Below are 12,875 nucleotides of genomic sequence, written 5' to 3'. Positions count from 1 at the left end.
TTTGTAGGGGGCGCTGTTGAGCCATTTTGCGCTATTCAATGAAAATGATCACATACCAACAAAGCCTTCATAGATTTGGAGGTGTGTGCCAACTTTCAAGCCTCTATAAACTTTCCAAGCCCCTCAAAAGCCACTTCATCTTTCATGGTGGACCGCGTTGCCACCAGGGTGCGCCGTTCAGTTTAAAGTCACAATTTTTGCACTGAAGCATCACGAGGGACTGATGGTGATATTCACCGCTTTTGAGGTGGCCACGATGAACCTGTAAAAATCAGTACAACAAAATTAAAGCCATGACATTTCCTGTTGCCAGTAGGTGGCGCTGTGCGTATTTCCGACAATGGGCACATCAATCTGTTCAGGGCGGGTCTGACATCATGCCTGTAAAGTCTGGTACTGATCAGACTGGATTTCATTGAGTTATACTAATTTGTTTCTTCATGGCGTGACATCAAAGTTTGCCATGCCGCTGGGGTCACACCCTTTTGCGAAAACTCACAGTTTTCACTGTAACCCAAGACCAACTCCTTAAGGCTTTTCTGGAGAAATTTGAGGCTGCAGATGTCACCCATCACAATACTGTACCCCAAAGTGTAAAACATGACATTTCCTGTTCCCACTAGGTGGCGCTGTCCCTGGTGTCAAATATGGCAGTTGAAATATGTTCAGGGGTGGAGCCTTATCATATGTGTTCACTTTGGTCAAGGTCAGAAAATGTATGACAAAATGAGAGGCAATAAGATTTTCATGGCGAGTCATCGAAATTCGCCGTGGCGCCACGGCCTCATGGTATTGTGAAAACTCAAAAGCTCCGCAATTTAACATGGCCCAGGTGTGTAGTTGACACTGACCAAAGATGAAGCTTATACGACCAAATCCCAAGGAGGAGTTCGAAAAAGTTCGAGGCATGGAAATGGCAAAATTAGAGCCAAAATGTCACCTTCACGTCCAAATGGCGGACTTCCTGTTGGGTTTGCGTCAATGGGCCCACAGACTTTTTTGTTCGTCTTGGCATGATACACATGTGTGCCAAATTTCATACATGTAGCTGAAACGATGTGGTCGTAGGGCTGCATTTAACAAGGAATAGGTGGCGCTGTAGAGCCATTTCCCAGTGCTCATATGTAAAACCATTAAAATACAAAATTTTTCACCAGACCTGGCATGTGTGCAAAATTTCATGAGTTTTTGAGCATGTTTAGGCCCTCAAAAAGGCCCTTGTTTGGGGTGAATAATAATAATAATAATAATAATAATAATAATAATAATAATAATAATAATAATAAGAAACGGAGCAGATACAATAGGGCCTTCGCACTCTCGGTGCTCGGGCCCTAATTAAAGCTGCAAGCAGCGTTATGAGGGCCCTCGCACCCCATCGCTTCGAGCCACGCCCAACACCTACAACCAGCACCTCCGATCTGATGTCACATTGATGGAATTCATGCATTTAACCACCAGCTAACATTTCATCTCATTCAATCATCATTATAGTCGTCCCACTAGGTGGCGCTCTAACCATTACTGACAAATGGCATAACAAACATTTCCAAGCTCGAGTCTCATCACGCCTGCGACCTTTGGGAGAATTTGGACATTTAGATTTTGAGTGACAGCAGATTACTGCTTTTTGGCGAGTGATTGAAACTCCACGTGCCACCATGACAACCCCGTTTCCCTGAACGTAAAAAGCTTCGCAATTTAACATGACAAAGGTCTTTAGATTCCACACACTGGAGATTGGTTCAATATGATGAAATCCCTTGGAGGAGTACGTCAAAGAACGGTGCCTGGAAAGAGGGGAAAATGTTGCCAAAATTACACATTAATTTTAAAATGGCTGACTTCCTGTTGGATTTGGGATATTGCTCCAAGAGACTTTTTTGTACATCTTGATATCTCCTATAAGCTTACCAGGTTTAAGACTCATACATAAAACACAGAGCTGGGGTTGATGTTTTGAAATTTCGTAGGGGGCGCTGGGGAGCCATTTTGCGCTATTCAATGAAAATGATCACATAACAACAAAGCCTTAAGCACATTGGAGGTGTGTGCCAAATTTCAAGACTTTTTAAACTTTCCAAGCCCCTCAAAAGCCACTTCATTTTTCATGGTGAACAGCGTTGCCACCAGGGTGCGCCGTTCAGTATAAAGTCACAATTTTTGCACTAAAGCATCACGAGGGACTGACGGTGATATTCACCGCTTTTGAGGTGTCCACAATGAACCTGTGAAAATCAGTACAACAAAGTGTAAGACATGACATTTCCTGTTCCCACTAGGTGGCGCTCTTCATATTCCTGACAATGGGCACATCAATCTGTTCAGGGCGGGTCTGACATCATGCCTGTAAAGTCTGGTACTGATCAGACTGGATTTCATTGAGTTATACTAAGTTGTTTCTTCATGGCGTGACATCAAAGTTCGCCATGCTGCTGGGGTCACACCCTTTTGCGAAAAGTCACAGTTTTCACTGTAACCCAAGACCAACTCCTTAAGGCTTTCCTGGAGAAATTTGAGGCTGCAGATGTCACCCATCACTATACTGTACCCCAAAGTGTAAAACATGACATTTCCTGTTCCCACTAGGTGGCGCTGTCCTTGATGTCAAATATGGCAGTTGAAATATGTTCAGGGGTGGAGCCTTATCATATGTGTGCTCTTTGGTCCAGATCGGAACATGTATGGCAGAATGAGAGGCAATAAGATTTTCATGGCGAGTCATCGAAATTCGCCATGGCGCCACGGCCTCATAGTATTGTGAAAACTCAAAAGCTCCGCAATTTAACATGGCACAAGGGTGTAGTTGACACTGTCCAAATTTGAAGTTTATAGGACCAAATCCCAAGGAGGAGTTCGTTAAAGTACAAGGCATGGAAACGGTAAAATCAGACCCAAAATGTCACCTTCAATCCAAAATGGCGGACTTCCTGTTGGGTTTAGGACATTGCCATAATAGACTTTTTTGTTCGACTCTGAACGTTATATAGGTGTACCGACTTTCAAACGTGTAGGTCATACCCATACCGGGGGCTCGCGTTTTTCATTTTTCTAGGTGGCGCTACTGAGCTAATTTTCCCTGGCCATGTCTGGGAACATTAAAATACGTAAATTTTCACCAGACCTGACGCGTGTGCAAAATTTCATGAGTTTTCGAGTATGTTTAGGCCCTCAAACGGCCAATTCATTTGCCGGAATAATAATAATAATAATAATAATAATAATAATAATAATAATAATAAACAGAGCAATTACAATAGGGCCTTCGCACTACCAGTGCTCGGGCCCTAATAAATAAGAAACGGAGCAGATACAATAGGGCCTTCGCACTATCAGTGCTCGGGCCCTAATAAGAAACGGAGCAGATACAATAGGGCCTTCGCACTCTCGGTGCTCGGGCCCTAATAATAATAAACAGAGCAATTACAATAGGGCCTTCGCACTGTCAGTGCTCGGGCCCTAATTAAAGCTGCAAGCAGCGTTATGAGGGCCCTCGCACCCCCGGCGCGTCGAGCCACGCCCAACACCTAAAACCAGCACGTCCGATCTCATGTCACATTGATGGAATTCATGCATTTAACCACCAGCTAACATTTCAACTCATTCATTCATGATTTGTTAGTCGTTCCACTAGGTGGCGCTCTAACCCTTATGCACAAATGGCATAACAAACATTTCCGAGCTCGAGTCTCATCACGCCTATGAGCTTGGGGAGAGATTGGACATTGTGTTTTTGAGTGACAGCAGATTACTGCTTTTTGGCCAGTGATTGAAACTCCACGTGCCGCCATGACCACCCCGTTTCCCTGAATGTAAAAAGCTTCGCAATTTAACATCACAAAGGTCTTTAGATTCCACACACAGGAGATCGCATCAATCTGATGAAATCCCTTGGAGGAGTTCGTCAAAGAACGGTGCCTGGAAAGAGGGGAAAATGTTGCCAAAATTGCACATTCATTTTAAAATGGCTGACTTCCTGTTGGATTTTGGATATTGCTCCAAGAGACTTTTTTGTACATCTTGATATCTCCTATAATCTTACCAGGTTTCAGACTCATACATAAAACACAGAGCTGGGGCTGTGGTTTTGAAATTTTGTAGGGGGCGCTGTGGAGCCATTTCGCGCTATTCAATAAAAACGATCACATGACAACAAAGCCTTCATCCATTTGGAGGGGTGTGCTAAATTTAAAGCCTCTATATACTTTCCAAGCCCCTCAAAAGCCACTTCATCTTTCATGGTGGACCGCGTTGCCACCAGGGTGCGCCGTTCAGTTTAAAGTTAAAGTCACAATTTTTGCACTGAAGCATCACGAGGGACTGATGTTGATATTCACCGCTTTTGAGGTGGCCACGATGAACCTGTGAAAATCAGTACAACAAAATTAAAGCCATGACATTTCCTGTTGCCACTAGGTGGCGCTGTACGTATTCCCGACAATGGGCACATCAATCTGTTCAGGGCGGGTCTGACATCATGCCTGTAAAGTCTGGTACTGAACAGACTGGATTTCATTGAGTTATACTAATTTGTTTCTTCATGGCGTGACATCAAAGTTCGCCATGCTGCTGGGGTCACACCCTTTTGCGAAAAGTCACAGTTTTCACTGTAACCCAAGACCAACTCCTTAAGGCTTTCCTGGAGAAATTTGAGGCTGCAGGTGTCACCCATCACTATACTGTACCCCAAAGTGTAAAACATGACATTTCCTGTTCTCACTAGGTGGCGCTGTCCCTGGTGTCAAATATGGCAGATGAAATATGTTCAGGGCTGGAGCCTTATCATATGTGTTCACTTTGGTCAAGGTCAGAAAATGTATGACAAAATGAGAGGCAATAAGATTTTCATGGCGAGTCATCGAAATTCGCCATGGCGCCACGGCCTCATAGTATTGTGAAAACTCAAAAGCTCCGCAATTTAACATGGCCCAGGTGTGTAGTTGACACTGACCAAAGATGAAGCTTATACAACCAAATCCCAAGGAGGAGTTCGCAAAAGTTCGAGGCATGGAAATGGCAAAATTAGAGCCAAAATGTCACCTTCTCTTCCAAATGGCGGACTTCCTGTTGGGTTTGCATCAATGGGCCCACAGACTCTTTTGTTCGACTCGGCATGATACACATGTGTGCCAAATTTCATACATGTAGCTGAAACGATGTGGTCGTAGGGCTGCATTTAACAAGGCATAGGTGGCGCTGTAGAGCCATTTCCCAGTGCTCATATGTAAAACCATTAAAATACAAAATTTTTCACCAGACCTGGCATGTGTGCAAAATTTCATGAGTTTTTGAGCATGTTTAGGCCCTCAAAAAGGCCCTTGTTTTGCCTGAATAATAATAATAATTAAAGCTGCAAGCAGCGTTATGAGGGCCCTCGCACCCCCGGCGCGTCGAGCCACGCCCAACACCTAAAACCAGCACGTCCGATCTGATGTCACATTGATGGAATTCATGCATTTAACCACCAGCTAACATTTCAACTCATTCATTCATGATTAGTTAGTCGTTCCACTAGGTGGCGCTCTAACCATTATGCACAAATGGCATAACAAACATTTCCGAGCTCGAGTCTCATCACACCTGAGACGTTTGGGAGAGATTGGACATTGTGTTTTTGAGTGACAGCAGATTACTGCTTTTTGGCGAGTGATTCAAACTCTAAGTGCCGCCATAACCACCCCGTTTCCCTGGACGTAAAAAGCTTCGCAATTTAACATCACAAAGGTCTTTAGATTCCACACACTGGAGATTGGTTCAATATGATGAAATCCCTTGGAGGAGTTCGTCAAAGAACGGTGCCTGGAAAGAGGGGAAAATGTTGCCAAAATTACACATTAATATTAAAATGGCTGACTTCCTGTTGGATTTGGGATATTGCACCAAGAGACTTTTTTGTACATCTTGATATCTCCTATAAGCTTACCAGGTTTCAGAATCATACATAGAACACAGAGCAGGGGCTGTGGTTTTGAAATTTTGTAGGGGGCGCTGTGGAGCAATTTCGCGCTATTCAATGAAAATGATCACATGCCAACAAAGCCTTCATCCATTTGGAGGTGTGTGCCAAATTTCAAGCCTCTATAAACTTGCCAAGACCCTCAAAAGCCACTTCATCTTTCATGTTGAACAGCGTTGCCACCAGGGTGCGCCGTTCAGTTTAAACTCACAATTTTTGCACTGAAGCATCACGAGGGACTGATGGTGATATTCACCGCTTTTGAGGTGGCCAAGATGAACCTGTGAAAATCAGTACAACAAAATTAAAGCCATGACATTTCCTGTTGCCACTAGGTGGCGCTGTCCGTATTTCCGACAATGGGCACATCAATCTGTTCAGGGCGGGTCTGACATCATGCCTGTAAAGTCTGGTACTGATCAGACTGGATTTCATTGAGTTATACTAATTTGTTTCTTCATGGCGTGACATCAAAGTTCGCCATGCTGCTGGGGTCACACCCTTTCGCGAAAACTCACAGTTTTCACTGTAACCCAAGACCAACTCCTTAAGGCTTTCCTGGAGAAATTTGAGGCTGCAGATGTCACCCTTCACTATACTGTACCCCAAAGTGTAAAACATGACATTTCCTGTTCCCACTAGGTGGCGCTGTCCTTGATGTCAAATATGGCAGTTGAAATATGTTCAGGGGTGGAGCCTTATCATATGTGTGCTCTTTGGTCCAGATCGGAACATGTATGACAGAATGAGAGGCAATAAGATTTTCATGGCGAGTCATCGAAATTCGCCATGGCGCCACGGCCTCATAGTATTGTGAAAACTCAAAAGCTCCGCAATTTAACATGGCACAAGGGTGTAATTGACACTGTCCAAATTTGAAGCTTATACGACCAAATCCCAAGGAGGAGTTCGAAAAAGTTCGAGGCATGGAAATGGCAAAATTAGAGCCAAAATGTCACCTTCTCTTCCAAATGGCGGACTTCCTGTTGGGTTTGCGTCAATGGGCCCACAGACTTTTTTGTTCGTCTTGGCATGATACACATGTGTGCCAAATTTCATACATGTAGCTCAAACGATGTGGTCGTAGGGCTGCATTTAACAAGGCATAGGTGGCGCTCTAGAGCCATTTCCCAGTGCTCATATGTAAAACCATTAAAATACGTAAATTTTCACCAGACCTGACGCGTGCGCAAAATTTCAAGAGTTTTCGAGCATGTTTAGGCCCTCAAAAGGCCGATTCATTTGCCGGAATAATAATAATAATAATAATTAAAGCTGCAAGCAGCGTTATGAGGGCCCTCGCACCCCCGGCGTGTCGAGCCATGCCCAACACCTGAAACCAGCACGTCCGATCTGATGTCACATTGATGGAATTCATGCATTTAACCACCAGTTAACATTTCATTTGGTTCAACCATGAGTATAGTCGTCCCACTAGGTGGCGCTCTAACCATTATAGACAAAGGCCATATAACAAACATTTCCGAGCTCGAGTCTCATCACGCCTGCGACCTTTGGGAGAGATTGGACTTTGTGTCTTTGAGTGACAGCATATTACTGCTTTTTGGCGAGTGATTGAAACTCCACGTGCCGCCATGACCACCCCGTTTCCTTGAACGTAAAAAGCTTCGCAATTTAACATCACAAAGGTCTTTAGATTCCACACACTGGAGAATGGTTCAATATGATGAAATCCCTTGGAGGAGTTCGTCAAAGTATGAAGCCTGAAAAGAGGGGAAAATGTCGCCAAAATTACACATTAATTTTAAAATGGCTGACTTCCTGTTGGATTTGGGATATTGCTCCAAGAGACTTTTTTGTACATCTTGATATTTTCCATAAGCTTACCAGGTTTCAGACTCATAGATGAAACACAGAGCTGGGGCTGTGGTTTTGAAATTTTGTAGGGGGCGCTGTGGAGCAATTTCGCGCTATTCAATGAAAATGATCACATGACAACAAAGCCTTCATCACATTGGAGGTGTGTGCCAAATTTCAAGCCTCTATAGACTTTCCAAGCCCCTCAAAAGCCACTTCATCTTTCATGGTGGACCGCGTTGCCACCAGGGTGCGCCGTTCAGTTTAAAGTCACAATTTTTGCACTGAAGCATCACGAGGGACTGATGTTGATATTCACCGCTTTTGAGGTGGCCAAGATGAACCTGTGAAAATCAGTACAACAAAATTAAAGCCATGACATTTCCTGTTGCCACTAGGTGGCGCTGTGGGTATTCCCGACAATGGGTAGTTCAATCTGTTCAGGGCGGGTCTGAAATTATGCCTGTAAAGTCTGGTACTGATCAGACTGGATTTCATTGAGTTATACTAATTTGTTTCTTCATGGCGTGACATCAAAGTTCGCCATGCTGCTGGGGTCACACCCTTTCACGAAAACTCACAGTTTTCACTGTAACCCAAGACCAACTCCTTAAGGCTTTCCTGGAGAAATTTGAGGCTGCAGATGTCACCCATCACTATACTGTACCCCAAAGTGTAAAACATGACATTTCCTGTTCCCACTAGGTGGCGCTGTCCTTGATGTCAAATATGGCAGTTGAAATATGTTCAGGGGTGGAGCCTTATCATATGTGTGCTCTTTGGTCCAGATCGGAACATGTATGACAGAATGAGAGGCAATAAGATTTTCATGGCGAGTCATCGAAATTCGCCATGGCGCCACGGCCTCACCGTATTGTGAAAACTCAAAAGCTCCGCAATTTAACATGGCACAAGGGTGTAGTTGACACTGTCCAAATTTGAAGTTTATAGGACCAAATCCCAAGGAGGAGTTCGTTAAAGTACAAGGCATGGAAACGGTAAAATCAGACCCAAAATGTCACCTTCAATCCAAAATGGCGGACTTCCTGTTGGGTTTAGGACATTGCCATAATAGACTTTTTTGTTCGACTCTGAACGTTATATAGGTGTACCGACTTTCAAACGTGTAGGTCATACCCATACCGGGGGCTCGCGTTTTTCATTTTTCTAGGTGGCGCTACTGAGCTAATTTTCCCTGGCCATGTCTGAGAACATTAAAATACGTAAATTTTCACCAGACCTGACGCGTGTGCAAAATTTCATGAGTTTTCGAGCATGTTTAGGCCCTCAAACGGCCAATTCATTTGCCGGAATAATAATAATAATAATAATTAAAGCTGCAAGCAGCGTTATGAGGGCCCTCGCACCCCATCGCGTCGAGCTACGCCCAACACCTACAACCAGCACCTCCGATCTGATGTCACATTAATGACATTCATGCATTCAACCACCAGCTAACATTTCATCTCATTCAATCATGATTATAGTCGTCCCACTAGGTGGCGCTCTAACCATTATGTACAAATGGCATAACAAACACTTCCAAGCTCGAGTCTCATCACACCTGAGACGTTTGGGAGAGATTGGACATTGTGTTTTTGAGTGACAGCAGATTACTGCTTTTTGGCGAGTGATTCAAACTGTAAGTGCCGCCATAACCACCCCGTTTCCCTGGACGTAAAAACCTTCGCAATTTAACATCACAAAGGTCTTTAGATTCCACACACTGGAGATTGGTTCAATATGATGAAATCCCTTGGAGGAGTTCGTCAAAGAACGGTGCCTGGAAAGAGGGGAAAATGTTGCCAAAATTACACATTAATTTTAAAATGGCTGACTTCCTGTTGGATTTGGGATATTGCACCAGGAGACTTTTTTGTACATCTTGATATCTCCTATAAGCTTACCAGGTTTCAGAATCATACATAGAACACAAAGCAGGGGCTGTGGTTTTGAAATTTTGTAGGGGGCGCTGTGGAGCAATTTCGAGCTATTCAATGAAAATGATCACATGCCAACAAAGCCTTCATCCATTTGGAGGTGTGTGCCAAATTTCAAGCCTCTATAAACTTGCCAAGACCCTCAAAAGCCACTTCATCTTTCATGGTGAACAGCGTTGCCACCAGGGTGCGCCGTTCAGTTTAAACTCACAATTTTTGCACTGAAGCATCACGAGGGACTGATGGTGATATTCACCGCTTTTGAGGTGGCCAAGATGAACCTGTGAAAATCAGTACAACAAAATTAAAGCCATGACATTTCCTGTTGCCACTAGGTGGCGCTGTCCGTATTTCCGACAATGGGCACATCAATCTGTTCAGGGCGGGTCTGACATCATGCCTGTAAAGTCTGGTACTGATCAGACTGGATTTCATTGAGTTATACTAATTTGTTTCTTCATTGCGTGACATCAAAGTTCGCCATGCTGCTGGGGTCACACCCTTTCGCGAAAACTCACAGTTTTCACTGTAACCCAAGACCAACTCCTTAAGGCTTTCCTGGAGAAATTTGAGGCTGTAGATGTCACCCATCACTATACTGTACCCCAAAGTGTAAAACATGACATTTCCTGTTCCCACTAGGTGGCGCTGGCCCTTATGTCAAATATGGCAGTTGAAATATGTTCAGGGGTGGAGCCTTATCATATGTGTTCACTTTGGTCAAGGTCAGAAAATCTATGACAAAATGAGAGGCAATAAGATTTTGATGGCGAGTCATCGAAATTCGCCATGGCGCCACGGCCTCATGGTATTGTGAAAACTCAAAAGCTCCGCAATTTAACATGGCACAAGGGTATAGTTGACACTGTCCAAATTTGAAGTTTATAGGACCAAATCCCAAGGAGGAGTTCGTTAAAGTTCGAGGCATGGAAATGGTAAAATCAGAGCCAAAATGTCACCTTCACTCCACAATGGCGGACTTCCTGTTGGGTTTAGGACATTGCCATAATAGACTTTTTTGTTCGACTCTGAACGTTATATAGGTGTACCGACTTTCAAACTTATAGGTCATACCCATACCGGGGGCTCGCGTTTTTCATTTTTCTAGGTGGCGCTACTGAGCTAATTTTCCCTGGCCATGTCTGAGAACATTAAAATACGTAAATTTTCACCAGACCTGACGCGTGTGCAAAATTTCATGAGTTTTCGAGCATGTTTAGGCCCTCAAACGGCCAATTCATTTGCCGGAATAATAATAATAATAATAATAATAATAATAAACAGAGCAATAACAATAGGGCCTTCGCACTATCAGTGCTCGGGCCCTAATAATAATAATAATAATAAACAGAGCAATTACAATAGGGCCTTCGCACTGTCAGTGCTCGGGCCCTAATTAAAGCTGCAAGCAGCGTTATGAGGGCCCTCGCACCCCCGGCACGTCGAGCCACTGCCAACACCTCAAACCGGCACGTCCGATGTGATGTCACATTGATGGATTTCATGCTTTTAATCACCAGCTAACATTTCATCTTATTCAACCAGGATTATAGTCATGCCACTACGTGGCGCTCTAACCATTATTGACAAATAGCATAACAAACATTTCCAAGCTCGAGTCTCATCACACCTGCGACCTTTGGGAGAGATTGGACATTGTGTTTTTAGTGACAGCAGATTACTGCTTTTTGCGAGTGATTGAAACTCTACGTGCCGCCATGACCACCCCGTTTCCCTGAACGGAAAAAGCTTCGCAATTTAACATCACAAAGGTCTTTAGATTCTACACACTGAAGAATGCTTCAATATGATGAAATCCCTTGGAGGAGTTCGTCAAAGTATGAGGCCTGAAAAGGGGGGAAAATGTCATCAAAATTACACATTAATTTTAAAATGGCTGACTTCCTGTTGGATTTGGGATATTGCTCCAAGAGACTTTTTTGTACATCTTGATATCTTACACAAGCTTACCAAGTGTCAGACTCATAGATGAAACACAGAGCAGGGGCTGATGTTTTGAATTATTGTAGGGGGCGCTGTGGAGCCATTTTGGGATATTCAAGGAAAATGGTTACATAACAACAATGCCTTCATCAATTTGGAGGTGTGTGCCAAATTTCAAGCCTCTATAAACTTTCCAAGCCCCTCAAAAGCCACTTCATCTTTCATGATGAACCGCGTTGCCACCAGGGTGCGCCGTTCAGTTTAAAGTCACAATTTTTGCACTGAAGCATCACGAGGGACTGATGGTGATATTCACCGCTTTTGAGGTGGCCACGATCAACCTGTGAAAATCAGTACAACAAAGTTAAAGCCATGACATTTCCTGTTGCCACTAGGTGGCGCTGTCCGTATTTACGACAATGGGCACATCAATCTGTTCAGGGCGGGTCTGACATCATGCCTGTAAAGTCTGGTACTGATCAGACTGGATTTCATTGAGTTATACTAATTTGTTTCTTCATGGCATGACATCAAAGTTCGCCATGCTGCTGGGGTCACACCCTTTCGCGAAAACTCACAGTTTTCACTGTAACCCAAGACCAACTCCTTAAGGCTTTCCTGGAGAAATTTGAGGCTGCAGATGTCACCCATCACAATACTGTACCCCAAAGTGTAAAACATGACATTTCCTGTTCCCACTAGGTGGCGCTGTCCTTGAGGTCAAATATGGCAGTTGAAATATGTTCAGGGGTGGAGCCTTATCATATGTGTTCACTTTGGTCAAGGTCAGAAAATGTATGACAAAATGAGAGGCAATAAGATTTTGATGGCGAGTCATCGAAATTCGCCATGGCGCCACGGCCTCATAGTATTGTGAAAACTCAAAAGCTCCGCAATTTAACATGGCACAAGGGTGTAGTTGACACTGTCCAAATTTGAAGTACATAGGACCAAATCCCAAGGAGGAGTTCGTTAAAGTACAAGGCATGGAAACGGTAAAATCAGAGCCAAAATGTCACCTTCAATCCAAAATGGCGGACTTCCTGTTGGGTTTAGGACATTGCCATAATAGACTTTTTTGTTCGACTCTGAACGTTATATAGGTGTACCGACTTTCAAACTTGTAGGCCATACCCATACCGGGGGCTCGCGTTTTTCATTTTTCTAGGTGGCGCTACTGAGCTAATTTTCCCTGGCCATGTCTGAGAACATTAAAA

This window comes from Mchenga conophoros, linkage group LG3 (genome assembly GCF_057382185.1).
Source record: "Mchenga conophoros isolate Kocher_MC1m ecotype Shallow Benthic linkage group LG3, M_conophoros_male_GT1.1, whole genome shotgun sequence".
NCBI classification, from domain to species: domain Eukaryota; kingdom Metazoa; phylum Chordata; class Actinopteri; order Cichliformes; family Cichlidae; genus Mchenga; species Mchenga conophoros.
The sequence above is the reverse complement of the archived record's forward strand: the minus strand, read 5'-3'. Positions refer to the sequence as shown.